General features: G+C 41.1%; 1 protein-coding gene across 15 annotated transcripts in view; it reads right to left on the bottom strand.

The window, feature by feature from the left end:
- Positions 1 to 23,243, bottom strand: part of ATXN1 (ataxin 1) — a 356,147-nt gene that overhangs the window by 115,822 nt on the left and 217,082 nt on the right. For all 15 annotated transcript variants that reach the window (XM_061592513.1, XM_061592471.1, XM_061592570.1 and 12 more), the window contains one exon: positions 14,813 to 14,909. The gene's annotated coding sequence lies outside the window, so the exon portion shown is untranslated. The remainder of the gene's footprint in view (positions 1 to 14,812; positions 14,910 to 23,243) is intronic.

The following is a 23,243-nucleotide window of genomic DNA, read 5'->3' as shown; positions in this document are numbered from 1 at the left end:
GCAGAATACATGTTGCTGCTTAAATTGTGTGGGGAGACACTGATCATCTCATTTACAGATTTGCTAATGATATGAGGAAAAACTAGTACTGACAGAAAATACACACTGGCCTTGTTTGCATATCACTTTAAACCATAATAGAACTAAACTATGGTTGAAATGTGACTATGCAGCATGCTGATGCACACTACTGGTGCTCACTCCTTTCGCACTCCTGTTGGGAGCTAAGTCGTGATCTGGCTTTGCATTTTGTCTGAACCCAGACTCTTGGTTTGTTTCTCCCAAAGAAACCACAAGTTGTAACCCATAAACAAACCTTGGAGTGATGGAGGAGCAAGGTGCCCGCAATTTCAGCAGCAAGCACCAGCATGTTACACATCCACATTTAAATCATAGTTTAACTATGGTTTGCAACATGCAAACAAGGCCACTAAATAGCATTAAACTGGCCAAGTGGCAGATGTAAACAGTTCAGGAAAGTGAACGGTCCTTGATTTTTGTCGCGACAGGGCCTGAGGCATTGCCTAAATGCAAAATGCTTTTGAGAGACCCAAAGCTGAATTCTTAAGTTGAAAAACAAATTATTATTGCAGCACCATAGATTCCAAAAGAGAAAAGTATATCTTGGGTTCAGGACAATGCTTACATATTTGTATAAGTACCACTCAGAACCAAAGGCTAAACATTCATATGATTAACAGACATAATAATTTTCAAAACATCCTGTATGCCTGAGGCTGGGGTGCAGGCTGGAAAAAAGGCTATGTTTTAGTAAGAATAACTGTGAAACTGGAAATCCTCCAGGGACAAGATGGCTGATTATTTTATTAGCAGGAAGATTAACATGTCCAGGCCAGAGATTAAAGATTATTCTCAACAAGGAATACAACTCAGGAAAGTTGTTGAAGAGGGTGGGGCATTATGGACTTGACAACTGTAAAAAAAGGCCACAGAAATGTGGTGGAGAAGATCCAGAAGAACATGGGGACAACAATCAAATGCAATACAAGGATTTCAGGCATTCAGAGTCTTAAAATGCTTTTTCAATCTACAGTGGGGAAAATACAAGGAAGTTAAGGATCAAATGACAGTCTACAATTCTGGGTGCTTTCCTGACATCTGTCAACTCCTCCCTGTTTGATCAAACAGTCATGTTCCTGCATCTCCGGAAAATAGCTTTTCATGAGATTCCAAACACTATTTCAGTCACTGTCGGGGTTATTGCAAAATAGTTGAGGAGGCATCAGGGAGCATTTTAGCGTCACTTCTCACATCTCTCACCAAAATCACAAGATAAGAAATTGAGGAGCAGGCTTAAAATCAAGAGGATTACTAAAGGTGCTATATTAGGTAAAATTAATATTCATATTTATTTAGACAGGATACTAACAAGACTGATGAAAGAAATTAAGATCCAGCCTTCAAATGACAAAACAGAATCTGTGCAAACATCAGTTGGAGAGCTCAAGGATGATGCACCAAAACAAGGCAGATGTCACAATTACCCCAAGAACAAACCTTGGAGTGGTAGAGGTGCAAGGTGACTTAGTGAGCAACATTAGGTAGACTAAAGCCTTCCTAGATGAAAAATGTTTGCATGAATTCTATTTCCTTCCTCACCTGCATTCCCTGAGGATGAAGACAGTGACAAATGAGGAGGTTTATGGTCCAACTCAGAAACTAGAGACAATTGCCCACACTGTCCAAATCCTACACATTGCCTGCAATTCCAGATAATCCACCTGGAGTAGTCCTTTTCAATAATGCAGAAGTACACAGGTGCAGGTACAGCCCTATAAACCTCTCTGGCTTGAGCTAAATCAGACTCTAAATCTATGTTGGAGCAATCTCTCAGCTCTTAGTTATTTGTAACAACATTTGCCATTTCCAGTACACCATTTGCCTACTCTGTTTGTCCCAAGATCCATTTTAGACTTCTACTAGTTACAACTCAGTATTGTCTCTGGTGGGGATCCTGCTGCACAATTTCAGAATGAAACATGTGCCTCAGTTGTGGCTTTCTATCCACCAAGCTTATGCAAAGGAAATAGGAGTAGAGTTAAGGCTTTTAAACACCTGCTGAAAACTCTTCTGTGCTGCCAGGCTTATGCAGGCAATTGAGAAGGTATCTTTCCGCAATAGTTGGTAATGATTTCTGATTTTAAAAAAATTATGTGGTTTTACTGTTTTTACTGTATGTGTATACGTGTGTATGATTACTGTAAACAGCTTTGACTTTTTATGGTATACAAATATTTTTTATAAATAAATGAGGCACCTAAATAAAATGTGCAAACTATTACAAAACATTTATCTTTTACTAACATTTTCTTTTTGGACTATAGTTCACATGAGTTGGATGAGTTTCAGTTGGTGCAGCTTGAGGATGTTGACAAGATCCTTGGACTGGTGCGGGCGACCACGTCTGTGCTGGATCCTTGCCCCTCTTGGCTGGTGAAAGCTGGCAGGACCGGAACCGCCGGCTGGGCCAAGGAGGTCATCAATGCCTCTTTGCGAGAGGGTATGGTCCCTGACTGCCTAAAAGCGGCGGTAGTGAGACCGCTCCTGAAGAAACCCTCCTTGGACCCAGATAACTTGAACAACTATAGACCTGTGGCGAATGTTCCGTTCCTGGGCAAGGTTCTGGAACGGGTGGTGGCCGGCCAGCTCCAGGGACTCTTGGATGACACTGATTATCTTGATCCGTTTCAATCCGGTTTGAGGCCTGGGTTTGGTACCGAAACAGCCTTGGTCGCCCTGTATGATGACCTTTGTCAGGAGAGGGACAGGGGGAGTGTGACCCTGTTGATTCTCCTTGATCTCTCAGCTGCTTTTGATACCATCGACCATGGTATCCTTCTGGGACGGCTCACGGAGTTGGGAGTTGGGGGTACTGCTTGGCGGTGGCTCCGCTCCTACTTGGTGGGTCATCACCAGAAGGTAGTGCTTGGGGAACACTGCTCGACACCCTGGACTCTCCATTGTGGAGTCCCACAGGGATCGGTACTGTCCCCCATGCTTTTCAACATCTATATGAAGCCGCTGGGTGCGGTCATCAGGAGTTTTGGAGTGCGTTGTCACCAGTACGCTGATGACACGCAACTCTACTTCTCCTTTGCATCTTCCTCAGGTGAGGCTGTTAACGTACTAAACCGTTGCCTGGCCGCGATAATGGATTGGATGGGAGCTGACAGACTGAAGCTTAATCCAGACAAGACTGAGACGCTGTTAGTGAGTGCCTTCTCTGCCCAGATGGTGGATGTTTACCCTGTTCTGGATGGGGTTACACTCCCCTTGAAAGAACAGGTTCGTAGCTTGGGAGTTCTTTTCGACCCTTCCCTGTCTCTTGAGGCTCAGGTAGCCTCAGTGGCACGGAATGCTTTCTACCATCTCCGATTGGTAGCCCAGCTACGTCCCTATCTGGACAGTGACGACCTCGCCTCAGTCGTTCATGCTCTGGTAACTTCTAGATTGGACTACTGCAATGCGCTCTACGTTGGGCTGCCCTTGAAGATAGTTCGGAAACTACAGTTAGTCCAGAATGCAGCGGCCAGATTGTTGACGCGGACCAGAAGGTCCGCTCATATAACACCTGTTTTGGCCCGTCTGCACTGGCTTCCTATTTGTTTCCGGGCTAAATTCAAAGTGCTGGTTTTGACCTATAAAGCCTTACACGGCATGGGACCGCAATACCTGGTGGAGCGCCTCTCCCAATATGAAACTACCCGTACACTGCGCTCAACATCTAAGGGCCTCCTCCGAGTACCATCCCATCAAGAAGCTTGGAGGATGGTGACTAGAAATAGGGCCTTTTCGGTTGTGGCTCCCGAACTGTGGAATGGTCTCTCCGATGAGGTGCGCCTTGCGCCGACGCTGCTATCTTTTCGGCGCCAGGTGAAAACCTTTTTATACTCCCAGGCATTTTAAAGTGTATTTTTATAGTATTTTATTACTATGTTGTATTCAGGATGTTGTTTGGTTCTTGTATTGTTTGTATGTTTTTGTTTTTTGAGTTATGGTATTTATTGCATTTATATATTGTCCTTGCTTTTACCTTTTATGTACACCGCCCAGAGAGCCTTCGGGCTTCGGGCGGTATATAAATTAAATAAAATAAATAAAAATAAATAAAAATGTTACTTAGATACACTTTGAAAGAGAAATTTTTCAGCTAGTTATTTTGTAGGTGTACTGAAATCTCTTCAAAAGTACATTATCAGTGGTCATGGTTATAGAAAAAAATCTTAAGAAGAAAAGCAACAAGCACCTGAGAGTTAAAATTAAATAGAACTTGAAAAATTCAGAGCCAGGTGCAGTTGAAATCAAGTTTGTTTTCCATAAACCAGGTTGAATGTAACATATAAACAATACTACCCAAATTAATATTTGGCTGTCAATCTAGTTTGAGAATTCACTTTGTAAATGTGTATATCCTGTTTTGTATGTCAAATCTGAATTAATGTTGATTGCATTCTGTACGCTGCCCTGAGATTTGTATTGGTGAGGGGCAGGTTATAAATATTTTTCATAAGTAAAATAAATAATGAAAGAAGGCAGAACTATATGGGATAGCATCCGGGGACTCTACAGGAAATGGATGGAATGAATGAGTTCATACCAGAGATACAGTAAAATTCAAGCAGAAATATTGGTTCACTTACAGGTTGACATTATATAAATTGGATTAAGAAGAACACAAGCAGATTTAAATTAGGTAGGTTTCTATGGGTAGTCTTCAACTAAATAACTGTACTATCATAGGGATTAGCAGTAGTGCAATGGGGCTTTCTGCTGTTTCCTCCCTCTCCACGCACACCCCGCACCATCCCCAAATCTACTTTGGAGAGTTGGGGGAAACCCAAAAAAAGATTTAGGGGGCTGTGGGGGGAGGAGAGGGGGAGAATGTTCCATTGTGCAAGAAGATATCCTTGCACTGATGGAATGATTTGCTTACTGCTATGCTGAATACAACCCTATATTATTAATTATTATTATTTATTGTTCTTTATATTCTGCCCTTCCCCCTATAGGAGCCCAGTGCAGCAATTATAACCCAAACGAAGTCTCTCCAAGTACTCAACACATTGCTGTCTTTGTCTATCGCATTTATCTGCTTTCAGTTCTAGATTCAGCTTTAAGACCAGCAGTCTCCTTAAAATATATTACAGTCCTTCAATAACACTATAGACACAAACACTGCTGTTATTGTTCTGTTGTCAACTATATGTTACAGCCATAAACAGCAGGAAAATTGTGCTAAACCAGTTAATGTGGAACCAAAAGACTAACAATACAATGGAACAAGTTCACACTGCTCAGAACAATACGTACAGAAATAGAGTAGTAGGAGGTGGTTATAATTGGAATGCTTCACAATATGTGGATGTAAGGAAGAGACTCGAAGAGCTCTAGGTATGTTCATTGAAAAGCTCATTCCTGTGTGCTGGAAGTGCAGGGAGGTAGCTTAAATTCAAAAGCGACTACAAGGAAAAGGAACATCTATTTCTATAGCAATGCTTAAAGGAAGACTGAGGATGAAAATAGAGACACGTGTATAGAAGTGTTACAGATGGAAAGAGGCTTCAACTTTATCACCATGTGCCCAAATCCTCCAAACATTCCTGAGATTTCTTGTTATCCTGCACCTCTTAGAGCATTGATTGTTAGAGAAAATTTGAGCCTCATGCATTTCCTACACTTTGTACAGTGTGTGTGTGTTTCTTACGATTTCATCCCTTAGAGCATGAGTAATAAGAGATGATGTAAAGGTAGCAAGAATAAAGAACAGTTTTATTTTGACTCGAATGAAAGCTGCCCAAGGAGGATTTAGCAGAGGAAGTTGCAGTAGTCAACAAGATGACAGAGCTTGGAGTGTTGCTTTGGCATGTTGGAAACAGCAGTATGACAACAAACATAATACTGATAGCAAGCACTATTAGGTTCCTAGTAGTTTAAAATGAAATTTACCTATGCCTGTGAAACAAAGTAAATTAACCAAAAATAGCCAAGAATAATTTCTGCTCTATTGTGATTTTTTAAATATATATTTAAAAAATTGTTTTCCAAAAAGTAAAGCTGCAGGTATTTACAGAATGTTATCTTACCTGCCCCAACCCCCAATAACTTATAAATTATGGCTATAGTTAACCTTATTGGCAAGAGAGGGAGAGGTTGTTTTATTATTTGAAAAGTGGCTTGAAGAATTCATTCTAGGATAACAGAAATAATGGCATCTCCCTTAATTACCCATCCTGCCTCTTTGTTCTTACATGCTAAATAGTCAAAGGAGCCAAGAGCAATCAAGGTAGCTGCTTTCCTTTCTCTCTGCCTCCCTCCTGACCTCTCTGCCATCAGATCCCTCTGAAACATTATCAGCACCTGTAATTCTAAGCGTCATACCTAACACAACCAGAAACATAAGACTCATTCTGAAGAAATACAGATAGCACCAACACCATCAAGTGTGCATGAGATTATCTAACGTCCCTACCCAATGCACATACAGTTTGCAGTCATATATTTTAAAGGCTGCAAACAGACCTGGAATGGATGTGAACAAGCATGTTATTCACAACAGAATAGTATTTCTCCCACCAGGACTTCATGGACAAATGAATTCTTCTTACTTACACATCAGTCACATTAAACTCTTTTGGACAGATGCCCATCACAGCAAACAGAAATGAGATCATTTAGTCAGTATTGTTAGGCTGCCTACCTAAAGAATTTCTTGTTGTGGCCATTCACACTTTGGAGTAAACTCTGCAAAAGAGACTACAGTAAGTTTCACTAGAACTTATTGACACCCAATTTTTTCTCAGCTGATTACCATATTTACATTAGAAGCAGATCAGAGTGTATTTGAGCTTTTGTGAGGAAACCAATCTCTAAGCCTGCAATCCTATGCAAACCCTTTTGGTGTTAAGTCCCATTCAGTGGGACTGACCTCTGACTAAAACTGCAAAGGACTGAACTGGAAGGGTACTTTCCTAGTACCTACACTGCAGGTCAAATCAGAAAATTGCTCTTACCATTTTTAGGAAAGGTGATCAAGAGGGCTGTGGTGCAGAAATTGCAAGTACTCTTGTATGGAATAGATTATCTTGACCCATTCAAATCTGGGTTCAGGCCTGGTTATGGAACTAGATCAGCTTTGGTTGCCCTAATGGATGACCTTTAGTGGGAGAAGGACAAGGGGAGTTTGACCCTGTTATTCTTACTTGATCTCTCGGCAGCTTTTGATACCATTGATCATGGTATCCTTCTGAGCCAACTTAGTGAGATGGTATTGGAGGTACCGTTTTACAGTGGTTCTTATCCTATCTCCGAGGTCGGTTTCAGAGAATAGTATTGGGCGATTGTCTTTTGGCCCCCTGGCAATTGTGCTGTGGAGTGCCACAGGATACCATCTTGTCCCCCATGCTGTTTAACATCTACATGAAGCCCTTGGGAGCAGTCACCAGGAGATCTGGGGCACCGTGTTGGCAGTATGCTGATGATGCCCAGCTCTATTTCTCTGTAACATCTGAATCAGAAGAGGCTGTGCAAGCCCTGGAACAGTGCCTGGACACAGTGATGAGCTGGATGAGGGCCAATAACCTGATTCTGAATCCTAGCAAGACAGAGGAGCTGTGGGTAGGTGGTTCCCAAGTCCATATAACTGATCAATTGCCTGGTTTGGGTGGGGTCATACTCCCTCTGAAAGAGCAGATTTGTAGTCTGGGGTGCTCTTGGATCCATCTTTGCTGCTAAAGGCCCAGGTGGCCTCAGTGGTTAAGAGTGCCTTTTACCAACTTCGGCTGGCAAGACAGCTGTGGCCGTTTTTGGACTGGGAGAGCCTGACCACTGTAGTCCATGCACTGGCAACTTGAAGACTGGATTACTGTAATGTACTCTATGTGGGGCTGCCCTTGAGGTTGGTCCAGAAGCTGCAGCTGGTGCAAAATGTGGCTGTGTAACTGCTCACTGAAGCAGAATGCCAACATGTTATCCCACTGCTGAAAGAATTGTATTGGCTGCCCATTAGCTGCCGGGCCAAGTTCAAGGTGCTGGTTTGGGTGTATAAAGCTTCATGCAGCTTGGGACCAGGATACCTGAAAGACCATTTTACTTCTTATATACCCAGTCGATCACTGCACTCTGCAAGTAAGGGCCTCCAGCAGATACAATCTTATCAGCAGGTCTGTTCAGTCCAACACAGGAAGCAGGCTTTTAGTGTTGTGGCACCTACCCTTTGGAAGTCCCTCCCCTAAAATATTAGGCAGACACCAACTCTGTTATCTCTTCAGCGCCTATTGAAGACCTTCCTCTTTCAATAAGCTTTTAAGTACAGACCTTATCCCAGTCTGTGTCTGTGCTGGAATAGATTTTTTTTTAAAAAAAATTAAATTAGAAGATGTTTTGAAGATGTTTTGAGTGTTCTGTCCTTTCTTTACTACCCTGAGCTCTTTCTGGGAGGAAGGGAGGGACAGAAGTTTAAATAATAATAATAATAATAATAATAACAACAACAACAACAACAACAATAGCTTTCAAAGGAAAGGCTTAATAGATTAAGGCTAAGAACATATTGCATTCTAGGAGATTTGCAGAATTTCAAAAGACAAGAATCCCACAAATGTTGAAAGAACTCCCCAATTTTTCATTTCAGGTGTTACACTGCAAATGAAAAAATACAAAATCATTAGAAAATTACTTTACGATAGCCCTTTAAAACAAAAAAGATGTGGTACACTCAGGTACCACACCTGTGTCTTAAATGAGTGAAATAGTAATGCCATATATATTGTTTTCTCTCTTAAACGGGTACATTTGTTGCTTTTCCTACATTACATTTTCATTCGTCATTCATGAAGCAAAGGTATGACTTTCAAAGGTGGATCTGTATTTAAAAATATATATATAATCAAATACATATTAAATCAACTTTGCATCCACATCTTTTTAGAACAGCAAAGAAAATATGACAATGAATCTTTAGAATCTTTGCTTTAAACAACCGTTGAACCATTAATATTCTGCCAAAACTAAGACTTAGAGCCTGCTGAGAACCATATCTGCTTGAAAACATATTCCACTGACTTCCATGGGATTTATTGTCAATTGGGTAAAATTTAAGAGTAATGTTTCTTTCATTACTTTCTGGAGTGAATGAAAAAATACTTTCTTTTCCTGGTTATATATGTCAGTGGTGGGATGGAAAGTTGGTAGAAGAGCCGTAAGCTCCTTTCCATCAGTCTCCATTACATCTTGGCTAAGAGGAAAGGTATGTCCATACCACCTCATTCATGTCCCAAACCCATGTAAATTAACAGTTTGTCTACTGTGTAGATTGATGGTACAGAGGAAAAACAGCCTTACAAACAAGTTGCTGCCTTTTCCTTTTCCCACTGATTTGCTTTTCTTTGTATCTACCTGGGAGAAAACAAAGCTCTGTAAAATACAAATCATTTTTTGTGTGTGTGTCTTAGGCTATATGACTGGTAAATCTTGAAACAGCTGCTTTGGGGAGGCTCACTATGACAAAATTTGAGAACGTCTGCTCTGTATTGGAAGCACATGACACAAAACAGAAATCAGCAAATAAGACATTCTGAGTTATCATTCATTGGTGTTAAATACTTATGATTTTGGCAGAGATCTGTTAGTCCCTTGAACCATGATCTACAGCATGCCTATAGAGCTATGCCTATTTAAAGGCAAGCAGCAGCTGTCTGTGGCTCTTGATCAAGAATAATGCCTGAGAATAAATCATTGCCTTTTCAGAGACTGCGTTTTTCAAATAATTGCAATTCCTGCTCTTTCTGCCCCATCCCTAAAAATATAAGGTTGCTTACAAGAACAGAGACATATGGATGGTGTGTCTCTCTCAGCAGTCTGCAGATTTTGGTTTTTTGGTTTTTAAAAAAGGCATGAAGTGAGCTGTAAACAGATGCAAGCAAGTTTAGAAGCAGCCTAATTCAGAACTTTAAACTGTGTCAAAACTTTCCATTCATTCTGCCATGGTAAAGAGCTTATAGTTATCCTAAGAGACCCACAACATGCCATTCTCAAGGGCCAAGCCAGGAGTGCTTCCTGCATTCAAAATGCCTCTGCAGAATGCTTAACACAAAGATTTTTGCCATACTCTCCACAGAAGAGTACTGTTGCCATGTAGTACAAGTGCAATGGTGAGTATATGAAAAAGGGTGTGCATGGGTTTCTATAGTCTTTGCCACCTAGCACAGGAGCACCATGATGCCATCTCCACACCACAAGGACTTGCAGATTACCAGGGCTTGCCAATTATTAAGGTCTATCTACATTTAAAAAGTGTGTCAGTTTTATACCACTTCCCTCAAAGAATTTTGGCAGTTCTAAATTGTGAAAGGCTCTCTTAGACATCCATAGCAGCCACCCCAAACTATAATTCACAGAGTTCCCTGGGGAAATGGGATGAGTTAACTTAACAGTTTAAGTATATTGAGTAGCATCTAAGATGAAAAGAATAAAGAACCAGTGCTTAGAATGAACTAGTTCAGCTGAACAAAGTTCACCCGTTCAAAAATCTCTGAACTACATCTGAAAATAGTTCCCATAATTGCTGGGTGAATTAAAGATGAATTTTCATATTGGGGTAGAACTCTGAATGATTTCTAGTTCATCTGCATGTTCATTCCCTCCTCCCCTCCCCCCAGCGGAGGCTCATACTCTTTCATTAAAAAAATTAAGTCAATCAGACATCTATAAAGAAAGGTAAAAAAGCAAATCATGGAGACAACGTTCTAAGGCTTATTAGGCAGTTATGGGAGGTGCTGCTGTTGCTAAGGTCATTCAGTCACTTTATCATTATTGCTAACAATCTGAAAGAAGGAATGTGAGGCTGTCCTGTATCTTACCTGTTGAAGAGATTCACTCTCTTCTAACAGGAGCAGTTTGCAGTGTCAAATACAGGTACAGGAACAAAGAAAATGATGCCTTGTGCCTTTAACAGTTATGTTGCTGTCACAAATTAAAGAAGGTAAGCCTTTTCCAGCATGGAAAAACAATTAAGGGGAAAGCTTAGCCTGTTGACATTCTGTCTCTCAGACATCTTATTATTTGTGTGTGTCCCCTGATTTATATTTGGGCCCTGTACTTCAGCACAGTAGCATGCAGCATTCTGAATGCTGATTTTTTTATTGTTTTATTTACCAAGGATGATTTTTTTATGAACTAAAATTTTCTTGTGGGTGAACTTGAACTGAACTGGTTTGTTTTGTTAAAGGACAAATGGGAACTGGAACTAGTTCTTTTTTGGGCAGGATAAACTTGAACCAGAACTAGTTCCTTTTTAAAATGTACTTTCCACGCACTGTAAAGAACCAGGGAGAAAGGGGCAAGGAGGAAGAAAGGAAGAATAGAATATTAGACATTATTTTGTAAAATAATTGTTACAGATTCTAAGAAGCTTATTGAGAGAGCTACAGATTCAGTGACATAATGTACCCACCCTCATTCTGAAGCAAACACTGAAGCATTAAAAATACCTCTCAGTAATAACTAGCCTGCCAAATAGAGACTTTCCCCCTTTTTGCAAACCAGCTCCAATTTCAGAATTCGTCATTTACTGCCCCAAATGTAGCTGTATTTTTTTTAGTTATATACTGCTCAGTTCAGTTCAGCTTATTATTACTGCTTGGGCCAAAAACCATTACAGATACAAACAGAAGGATTAAAAGAATTAAAACATAAGAGCTATTTACAATAGATATAACATATAAAACAAGAAATCTAAATACTTAAATAAAATTAACAGGGAATTTGATCACTTATAAAATTAAAATAGGTTATAATGTAAAATCAGAGCATTTAGCAAAAACGTTAATCAAGACATCCCCTGAACGGGCAACTGCATTATCAGTGATGAATTTTTCACGAATTTTTGATGCTGCCAAAGCAAAATGTGAGACCCTATAGGTTACAATGATGTCTGTATCAGGCAAGAGGAGAAAAATCTTCTCTTGGACAGAGTTAAAAAGCAGGCAAGTCAAAATAAAACACAGGAATTTAGATCGAGGATCTGAATACAATGGACAAAACAGCAAGTCCATCGATCTTTGGGGCTCCGCATATACAAAGGTGGAGGTAATAACAAACTGAACTGAAACTGAATATGAAAGGAAAACATGACAACAAAACATCTGCCACTGAGAAAACCCAAATTGAATTGTGGTTTCTTATGCAGAATGCAAAGAGCAATGCAAAAGGAGAATGACCTTTCTTTGGCAAATTGTGACAGAAATTGACTACATTTTACATCCCTAGAAGTAGCTCTTATCCACAAAAGGAGTACCAGGGCTATGTCACTCAAGAGTGCTGTTAAAAGATGAATATATGTCCACAAATATTTGTTTCATTAAAAGCCATGTTCCATTTCCCAAGATCTGGAGTGTATAATTTGCACATTATGCAAATCATGTGGCACATTGGGAAAGGCTTAAGCTAATTTCTCATTCCATATTGCCCTTTTCAAAAATACTTTAAGGGAAGGGAAGAAGGAAGGCTGTGTCGAGGATGATCTCCACTGGATGAGTGAATGACTCTGAACATGCAAGGCAAGATCTGGAAGACAAGTGTTCCCAGAAAACAGTCAATTCCTGCCAAAAGGAGTAGGTAGGATTTCCCCTTTCTGGAAAGAATGTCTCTGAACCTATAATTAATGCCACTCAGTAATAAGTACCATGTTCCTTCCTAACTGAACTACATCTTAGGTAAGGAGTCAGTATCCACTGAGTGCAAGAGTAGGATAGTATATGGGTGAAGCGAAGATTGGGCAATGGACAGCAATCTGCAACATAAGTCCTTGGTGACAAAAAAAGACTCCTTCCTCTTTCAATCCAGCCACTCCCTTTCAGCAAGCTTAAATATCATCAGCCTGACCCAGGGCTGAACATTTAGAATCAGATTCTATATACTGTTCTAGCATCTACAGTTGTATACATGTGTGCATGAATGAATCTACAATTCATATTCAAAGGCAGCCAACACATCAACAGAGTGTTGATGTAGGACACCTGAACACCCTTTCAGCTGTGAAGGTCTCACCAAGTAGTCTCCTCATATCTTAGCCTAACCTACCTTACATAGTTGTTGGAAGGCAAAAACACTGCTCAGAAGAAGAGTGAAACACATTAACAATAAATATAATTATTCCTTTAAGCATTCTTGTTAATTAAGGCCTAATACCTAGACATATCTTGAATATATAAAAGGAAGCATAATAACATGTGAATTAATTTTCTAAATAAAATAACATTCTTTCTTAACAGATGGTTGGGATCTCACAATGCTAAATTTGTAGCCAAATATCTTCACTACCATCCAAAAGAGAAAGAAAGGAGGGTGTAAGTTAAAAAAAAAAGTTGCTGCCTTGTAAACAAACAATTGCTAGATGGATACAAGGAGCCGATTCCAAAGAGTATTTTAAAATGTTATTTGGCTCTGGATTGTATCTGGTGGTAGTGAAATGATGTAATTATGGGGAAGAGGCAGAAATGCTTTAGCTGAAAAAGAGAATCGATTGCATTAGCTCTGGCACTGAACAAAGACATTTTCAGTGTAATATTTCAGTTTGGATCACTCTTTGGAAAAATGAGCAAACCCCATTTTACTGTCATGGATTCCAGTTTTGTCACTTACTGTCACTTCCTTTAAGCATAACAGGAGCACATATTTGTAAGTTAAGAACTCAGATGCTGAATGAACTTTTGCCCATAGTGTTTTCTTTTAAAATCACCAAGTTGTATACTTTTAAGTGATAGCATTTGAATAGCAACAATAAATGTATCGTCTGAGAATTATAACACTGAAAAATAACACCACCCTAAGAAAAAGAAGTCCAGCATCACACTCTGCTTCACAGACATTATTTAAAAAGTAAGACCGCCACCCACAGCATTAAGTGAGACTGATCCCATGCATGTTCACTTGGAAGTTAAGTCTCACTGTCTTCAGTAACTTTTACTTGTGCACAGGATTGCAGCTTTGCAACCTGATCCTATGTATGTTTTCTCAGAAGAAAATTACACTGAGTTGAATGGGACTTATTTTCAGTATGAGTACTGAGGGTTGTAGCATACTTAATTACTAAACTCAATTCCTTACATGCAATGCCAGATGAATTCAGTGGGATGTACTCCCAAATATATATGTGAGGTCAGAGATTAGTCTCTGGAAGTAGAGCTATCCTATAGATCAGATGCTGAGTGCCTCCTTCATCAGGGAGGTAATTTGTATCAAGAAAACATGAATATTTTGACAGCTAAAACAAACACAAAACTTATTCATATATGGCACTTTCTGGTATCACATTTTTACTGTTGAAAGATATCTGCAGTATCCTTCAATATTATATTGTACTTCTGAATAAAATTTCATTATACTTCCCATCTGAGTTCTTTAAAGGATCATAAACTGACAGATACGCCATGACATATAACCACATGCAGCTATCTATTTTGTGAATCTTCAAACAGTTCACATCTGAGAGACTGATGGCAAGGGGGCGGGCAAGGAGATCTCTCCATGGAGGATTGTCACAACTTTAGGGGAATACTGAAAAGAAAACATCTCCCATATAAAAATTAGGGGACGCCACAGAAAATTACCCCATTACAAAATCAAATAATTAAGACTTCAAGGATATATTATAGGTTCACTCTAAGTAAGTGAAAGGCAGGACAAACAAGTTTTGGGTGTCAGTCAAGCTAACTTCTTTTTGTTTCTGATTCCTCAACGCCGAGGATATTTACAGATGAAGTATTCAATAATATTTATTGTGCAGCTTACTTACAACATTCACTGTCGTCTGTTGGGAGTCCCAGATTATCCTTCACCTTGAAGAATTTGCAGACATTGCTGGATTGCTCAGAGGCTCTCAGTGGTGCTCTCTTTCAAATAAAATAAAATAAAAATTAAGTAGTGAAGGTTAAAGAGAAGAAAAAAATCCCCATGTTATACTTAACAAATTTTCAATAGATTTCTATAAGCTTACAGGACCAAATATAATTGTGCCTGGGGATCTCACTTCTGCTCCCAAGCTGAATGAATGTCTGTGTTTCAGCAGACCTTGTTTCAGAACGTACTAATGATAACATGAATACTAGCTGGGAATTTAGATTTCTGTGTTACCACAACTGAGAAGGGACTTGCTTGTACACATTCAGCACTAATACAGCAAAGGAATCCACAAGAGTAGGTCTTTATACTCTCACTATATCTGTTTTTCATTTTGTACGCAGGAGTTACGGGTCCCCCCACACATAAACTTGTGCATGGTCAGAGTAGTTACTTGGGATACTTCATAAGTTTGCACGGTACTGTACATTTTGAAGCAATGTGTACTGTTCAATTTTGCAGTGCTGTGAAAATTTCCACTTGGCTATCATACAGACCCACCCACTAAGAAAAAATACTTACAGTATAAAGTGCCTGAGCAGTTAAGGAACATTCAATATGTTCACAGATTCCCAGCTTCAATTCCTAATAAGGAACATTTTTATACACTGTAGTGCCTGAACCATGACCCTAGTTAGTTTGTTTTTTCCATAGCCCAGTCTATATCTATTTTTGTTGTATTACTTCCCATATATCAAAGATCTATAATCTGAGGTTCAATAACTTCTGCTAGTGGGTGTTTGGAACATGAAAAACATGTCATTCCAAATGCCAAACAAGAATTCAACCTTCAGCTCATCATGCAAAATTATATTTTCCCCCATGTGCATACTATGTGCAGATACATGACCAACACACAGAGAAAAGTATAACTAAGAAAACAGTTGTTTCACAAATATTTTGGAACAGGGGACATGAGTTTATGGCTAAAGACACAGCAACATTTGCAATTAAGTTGTAGTACAGGAGCCATCTTTTTTGTCAGAATGTATGAAGCTATGTTATATTCTCAGAATTGGCCACTCTGGTCCAATACAGTGTACACTCCCCAAAGACAGAATATTCCATAGGCACCGAATCTAACTATGGCACTGCAGAGGCATGGCCTAATGGCAACTGTTGAATTTTTCACTTTACATAAAGAACAAATCTCAAGCCTTCAAGATCATAAAGAAAACCTTGAAAATATGGTGGGAACTTCTGATAAGCAACTTGAGAGGATGTAGCTTCCAGTGATCAGAGAAACACTCTGAGGAGCACTCAGTGCAACTGCCAAGTGCTTCTTGTGGCTCTATCAACTGATTTTAGATAGCTATTGGAAAAGCTATTGGAAAATTGGAAAACCTGCCACAGAATAAAACAGAAAATTGTGAGAACTGAACACTTGCAGGTGTATCCAAGTTTCATATCTTATGCCTCCTTTAGAATTTGGGGTTTTTTAGCATAGAAATCTAGACTCCCTCACAATCTGTAAATACAATCTTCCTAAAATGTATTGATGACATGCTGTAGAATTGCACTGTAGGTCAGTGTTAAAGCACATGCTTTGCATGCAGTAGGTCCCAAATTCATCCTTGATATCTCCAGTTAAAAAGGATCAGATAGAAGATGATGGGAAGGATCCCTATGTAAGACTCTGGGGAACTGCCACCAATTATAATAGATAATACTGAGCTAGATGGACAAATAGTTTAACTTGGTATAAGGCAGCTTCCTATGTTTTTGTCCTGACTTTTTAAAATTTAGTATGTAAGGAACAGAAACAAGATCTTAGCAGTTAGAGACCTCTGGACCAAATTAGTATATCTATTATTTAGTTGGTATTTGATAACCACCTGCCATATATGATGATGATGAAGATAATTGCAGGGCAATTTACCATATAATGTCTCTTTGAAATGTGTTGTGTGGTTCCCCAGTTTATTGCCAATCTAGAAGTAAAATGTTTGCAAAGAAAGCAGCATGAGTGTTAACAGAACTTGCTGGCAGGCCACTTTTCAAATTGGCCCTTTAGGAAAACCAGTTGATGACCAGGGTGAACCTTATGTATCTCCTCTAGTGAAACAAAGCTAACTATCACAACCATAAAATGGAGCCAAAATGGATTCCAATGGGAATGCATTTTTTCCTTTTGACATAAATGTCACACTTTTCCAACAGCAATATAATTCAATGGAACATATGACACGTCCAGTTAAGAGATACTGATGTACTAGCAGTTGAAAAAATACTATCAGCGCCACTAAAAATCCATGAGAAGAGGAGGGAAGCTCCTGTTTGATCAGAAAGCCAAACAGTTGTGCATAATAGTGCTCCATTCTCTTGGTGTTTGCACAAAGCCTCCTCTTTTGGTCCTGCGAGGTGCTCTGTAATTTGGTTGCTGTAATTCAGTTCAGCTAGCTCTAATAAAAACACTGTTATAAATGCCAGCAACAATGTTCCCATTGATTTTTCCTATTATTCCATCACTAATCCTTTATTCGCTTTATACACTAGGTCACTTCCTCTTCTCTGCCACATGGAATAAACCTTAAACAGGTTCACTCATGTTCCAGTGACACTAGGAGGAGATCAAACTTGGCTTTTCCAAGTGCATTCCTTTCCCATAATTTAATGTGCATATTATGTGTCCTTTTAAACAGTTTTCAACAAGTTTCTAACACAGAGGCTGGAAATAGGGTATTTATTATCTTTTCCTTTAGCAACAACACAGCCACATATTTGCAAATCACCTATTTCTACTTTAAGCATAGATGAACACAATACTCACCAAGAATGCCTAAGCTGTACTAAAGTTGATTAAATTCCTAAGGTTCATTCCACATCTCACTGCTGAAAGCAGTGCTACAGGTGCTACAATCCAACAAACCGTTAAGTTCACTTAAGTCAACTGATTTGTCTTAAGTACACTTAACTTTGTGTTGCAGTTTGGCCAGGGAGTCTTATTACCTTGCTCTATACACTGATAGTACAGTGATCACTGAGTGTCTATAATTAAAGTATTCACTTGCTAAGATTACAATAAGCAGTCTGAATTCCATCTGCCTGGGATGCAAAGGCGCCTGCTAAGTTTTCTATCATCCCTAAACACTGGCTATGCTAGCTGTGGCTGCTGGGAGTTGGAGTCCAACAATATCTGGAGGGCCACAGATTCTCCATCCCTGGTGAAGCCTTTCTTAACAAGCTAGTGTAGCCTTCCGAATGAGGCTGCCCCTCCGCTCAGTTGGCTGCTGTCATGCTAAATGCACTATGTCACAGCAAATCTATCTTCTTTAAACTAAAGTCCCTCAGTGCCTCATATTAGAAGAGAGAGAATAGGAAAATAAGCACATCCAGGTGGTCCTTTAAGCACGATTAGGCAAACAGAGTTGTCACACAATTGCTGATTTCTGTTTGTGGAAACCCTACTGACATGAAGAGGTGGTCAGAAGAAGAAAACGTCTGTGTACAGAGGAACACGAATGAGAGAGGAAGATGGAAAAACCAACACCACTGGACCCCAAGGCTTCAGTTCCATTCACGAATTCATACCTTTGATTGCTAGGGTCAGCTGTTTTGTTGACAACACCAGCAATTATTATAATATCAGAAGTCCAATATGGGAAGAATTCAAACACCTGAATTAAAAATCGGTAAAGTTTTGCTTCCTCCTACTTACACAACTTAGCTTATTCATAAATGCAGACTTTCTGCTGGTCTAGATAATAGGAGCTGTGAATTCAGTTCCATAACATGTTTCATTGTTTTAGCAATATAATTTGTTAAGAGACCTCTTGTTTTGCCTAAATATGTAAAGAACAAACTGTTAAGGACCAAAGGGCCCCTGCCCCCAAAAGTTAAGTAAAGCAAAACTTTCCACTCTGAACTCACTAGCATTACCGGGTTGCTTTCCATTTGGCAAGAATGGTGAACTGTTGACCTACTGACAGCATATGGCAACATGTTATCAGGCTACAGTGACTATAGCTGTGCATGAGGCTCCCTGAGTGCACATAGAAGCCATCAGGCTCAGAGTAGCAGGGAAGGATAGCAAGCCAAGGCCAGCTTTGTGGTGAGCATCATCTTTCCCTTTTGCATCATCACCATCTCTTCTTCTCCAAGCCTAGTAGTTATTTATTCATCCATTTTCAGGGCACAATCACCATCCCAAGGGAGTGCACAAAATTCATAAAAACATAGTAATATACAAAATCAAAATAAAGACCAACCTCTTAAAAATGAAGGAGTAGCAATATCACAAAATGTGGACTGAAATAAAAATGTTTTAAACTCCCTCTGATTCACAGAGATGGGGTCATATGCTTTTCCGGGGCAGATAGTCTGCATGCATGGGAAGGAACATTCCCCTCCACTTTGAACCTGGAGGCTCATTTGTGCACTTGGGGAATATTCTCATCCTGCATTTCCTGAGCCAGGCGTATATAGCACAACTGTGCATGTTTGTCATAAGAGAGACAGTGTGGTGTAGTGGTTAGAGTGTTAGACTAGGACCTAGGAGACCAGGGTTTGAATTCCCACTCAGCCATGAAGCTCACCAAGTGACCTTGGGCTAGTCACTGTTTACTTTATTTCATTTATTTGTTTGTTTGTTTTATATATTTATATCCCACACTTCCTCTCAGAAGGAGCCCAGGGTGTCAAACAAAAACACTAAAAACACTTTAAAACACCATAACAACAGACTTTAAAATATATTAAACAAAAGATCTTTTAAAACATTTTTGAAAAAGCTTTAAAAACGTATCTTTTTTTAAAAAAGGTTTTAAAACACATTAAAAAGCAATTCCAACACAGAAGCAGACTGGGATAAGGTCTCAACTTAAAAGGCTTGTTGAAAGAGGAAGGTCTTCAGTAGGCGCCAAAAAGATAACAGAGATGGCGCCTGTCTAATATTTTAAAAAATGTAAATGTACTGCCTTCAAGTCGATTCCGACTTATGGCGACCCTATGAATAGGGTTTTCATGAGGCTGAGAGGCAGTGACTGGCCCAAGGTGAGCTTCATGGCTATGTGGGGATTCGAACCCTGGTCTCCCAGGCTCTGCTAATATTTAAGGGGAGGGAATTTCAAAAGGTAGGTGCCGCCACACTAAAGGTCCGTTTCCCATGTTGTGCAGAATGGAATTCTTGATAAGATGGTATCTGCAGGAGGCCCCCACCTGCAGAGTGCCACCTGCAGAGTGCAGTGATCAATTGGATATATAAGGGATAAAGCAGTCTTTCAGGCATCCTGGTCCCAAGCTGTATAGGGCTTTGTGCACCAAAACTAGAACCTTAAACTTAGCCCGGCAGCCAATAGGTAGCCAGTGCAATTCTTTCAGCAGCAGCGTGACATGTTGGCAATACCCTGCCCCAGTGAGCAGCCTCGCTGCCACATTTTGCACCAGCTACAGCTTCCAGACCAACCTCAAGGGCAGCCCCACATAAAGTGCTTTACAGTAATCCAGCCTGGAGGTTACCAATGCATGGACAACAGTGGTCAGGCTATCCTGGTCCAGAAACAGCAGCAGCTGTCTTACCAGCCAAAGCTGGTAAAAGGCACTCCTAGTCACTGAGGTCACCTGGACCTCTAGCGACTAAGACGGATCCAGGAGCACCCCCAGACTTTGGACCTGCTCTTTCAGAGGGAGTACGACCCCATCCAAAGCAGGCAACTGACCAACTATTTGAACTCGGGAACCACCAACCCACAGCATCTCCGTCTTGCTAGGATTCAGAGTCAGTTTACTGTCCCTCACCCAGCTCACCACTGAATTCAGGCAGCAGTCCAGCGCTTGTACAGCCTCTCCTGACTCAGATGTTACAGAGAAATAGAGCTGGGTATTTTCAGCGTAGTGCTGATACCTCGCCCCAAATATCCTGATGACCACTTCCAAGGGCTTCATATAGATGTTAAACAGCATGGGGAACAAGATGGTACCCCGCAGCACAACTGCCAGGGATCCGAAAGACAATCACCCAATGTTATTCTCTGAAAACTACCATGGAGGTAGGATTGGAAGCACTCTAAAACAGTGCCTTAAATACCCATCTTACCAAGTTGGCCCAGAAGGATAACATGGTCAATGGTATCAAAAACTGCTGAGAGATCAAGTGAGAATAACAGGATTGCACTCCCCTTGTCCTTCTCCCACTAAAGGTCATCCATCAGGGCAACCAAGGCTGATTCAGTCCCATAACCAAGCCTGAACCCAGACTGGAATGGGTCAAGATAATCTGTTTCATCCAAGAGTACTTGCAATTGCTGTGCCACAACCCTCTCAATCACCTTCCCAAAGAAGGGGGTATTTGTGACCGGGCGCTAGTTGTCGCAAACCAATGGGTCCAGGGTGGGCTTTTTCAGGAGCGGTTGGATCACCGCCTCTTTCAGGGCAGCTGGAACCACTCTCTCCCGCAATAATGCACTGACCGCACCCTGGATGCACTCAGTCAAACCCCCTCAACAAACTTTAATAAGCCAAGAAGGGCAAGGGTCCAGAGGACATGTTGCTGGCCGCATCATCGCAAGCATCTTCTCCACATCATCAGGCTGCAGCAACTGAAACTGTTCCCAAGAAGTTGTAGCAGACATTGCACTGGACATGTCACTGGGGACTACAGTAGATGTGGATGGGGCATCAAAACTGCTATGGAAGCAAGCAACTTTACCCTTAAAGTGCCTTGCAAACAATTCACAGTGGACCTCTGAAAGGTCTAAAACTCCATTTCCTGCACTTGATGTCAAGAGACCCCTGACAATATGGAAAAGCTATGCCGGATGGCTACTTGAGGATGCCATGGTGGCAGAGAAGTGGGCCTTCTTCGCCACCCTCACTGCTGCACAGCAAGCACGGTTATGATGTTTTAGTCGTGCCCGATCAGCCTCACAGCATGTCTTTCATCACTTGTGCTCTAGCCGTCATCCAGCCTGTTTAATTGCCCTCAGCTCACTGGTGTACCAAGGTGCAAACCAGGCTCCACAATGCCAGACAGGGAGCTCGGGGGCAACTGTGTCAAGAGTCTGACGTGCCTCGCTGTTTCACAGTGTGACAAGGGCTTCAACAGGGTCACCTGCTCTATATACTGGGCACTCCCCCAGGGCATTCAAGAATCCTGTGGATTCCATTAGACTCCGGGGGTGGACCATCTTAATCTGTCCACCGATCCTGCAGAGAAGGATTGGAGCCACAAGCCTAAACTTCACCAGGAAGTGGTCTGACCATGACAATGTAATGACATCCACCACCCACATCTCCAGACCACCCCTTCCTCCATCTGGAGCAAAAACCACGTTGAGGGTATGCCCTGCCCTATGTGTCAGGCTGGTAACAACTTGAGACAGCCCCATGGTCATCATGGAGGCCAGGAAGTCCCAAGCTGGAACACCATCAGCAATCTCAGCATGGACATTGAAATCACCCAGGGCTATTGTTCTGGGCTTCTCCAATACTTCAGCCGAGACAGTCTCTGCCAGCTTGGTCAGAGAAGCTGCTGGGCAGCAGGGTGGACGGTATACCAGCTGCAACCCTAGTTTACTGTCTCCTTGGCCCGACATCAGGTGAAGGCCCTCACAGCCAGCTCCAAGACAGAGTGGTTTCCTGGTGACAGAGATAGAAATTCTGTAGACCACAGCAACACCTACATAAGAACATAAGAAGAGCCTGCTGGATCAGGCCAGTGGCCCATCTAGGCCAGCATCCTGTTCTCACAGTGGCCAACCAGGTGCCTGGGGGAAACAAGAACACTCTCCCCTCCTGAGGCTTCCGGCAACTGGTTTTCAGAAGCATGCTGCCTCTGACTAGGGTGGCACAGCACAGCCATCATGGCTAGTAGCCATTGATAGCCCTGTCCTCCATGAATTTGTCTAATCTTCTTTTAAAGTCATCCAAGCTGGTGGCCATTACTGAGTCTTGTGGGAGCAAATTCCATAGTTTAACTATGCGCTGAGTAAAGAAGTATTTCCTTTTGTCTGTCCTGAATCTTCCAACATTCAGCTTCTTTGAATGTCCACGAGTTCTAGCATTATGAGAGAGGGAGAAGAACTTTTCTCTATCCACTTTTTCAATGCCATGCATAATTTTATACACTTTATACACTCCTCTTCCCCCACCCCCATCCCTGCAGCCTGTGCTGATGGTGTGTCGAGTATCCAGGTGAGCAAAGCCTCCCAGCTTACCCACCCAGGTCTCGGTAATACACACCAAATCGGTACCTTCATCCACAATCAAATCATGGATGAGTGTTGTTTTATTGTGTGCCGATCTGGCGTTAAACAGCACACACAGGCCAGTGGGCACAGCAGATGAGCAATGAGGAACCATCCATGAGAGGGGTGGGGGCGAGGAACAAG

This window comes from Rhineura floridana, chromosome 1 (assembly GCF_030035675.1).
Source record: "Rhineura floridana isolate rRhiFlo1 chromosome 1, rRhiFlo1.hap2, whole genome shotgun sequence".
NCBI lineage: Eukaryota > Metazoa > Chordata > Lepidosauria > Squamata > Rhineuridae > Rhineura > Rhineura floridana.
This window is presented reverse-complemented; position numbering and strand designations above follow the sequence as displayed.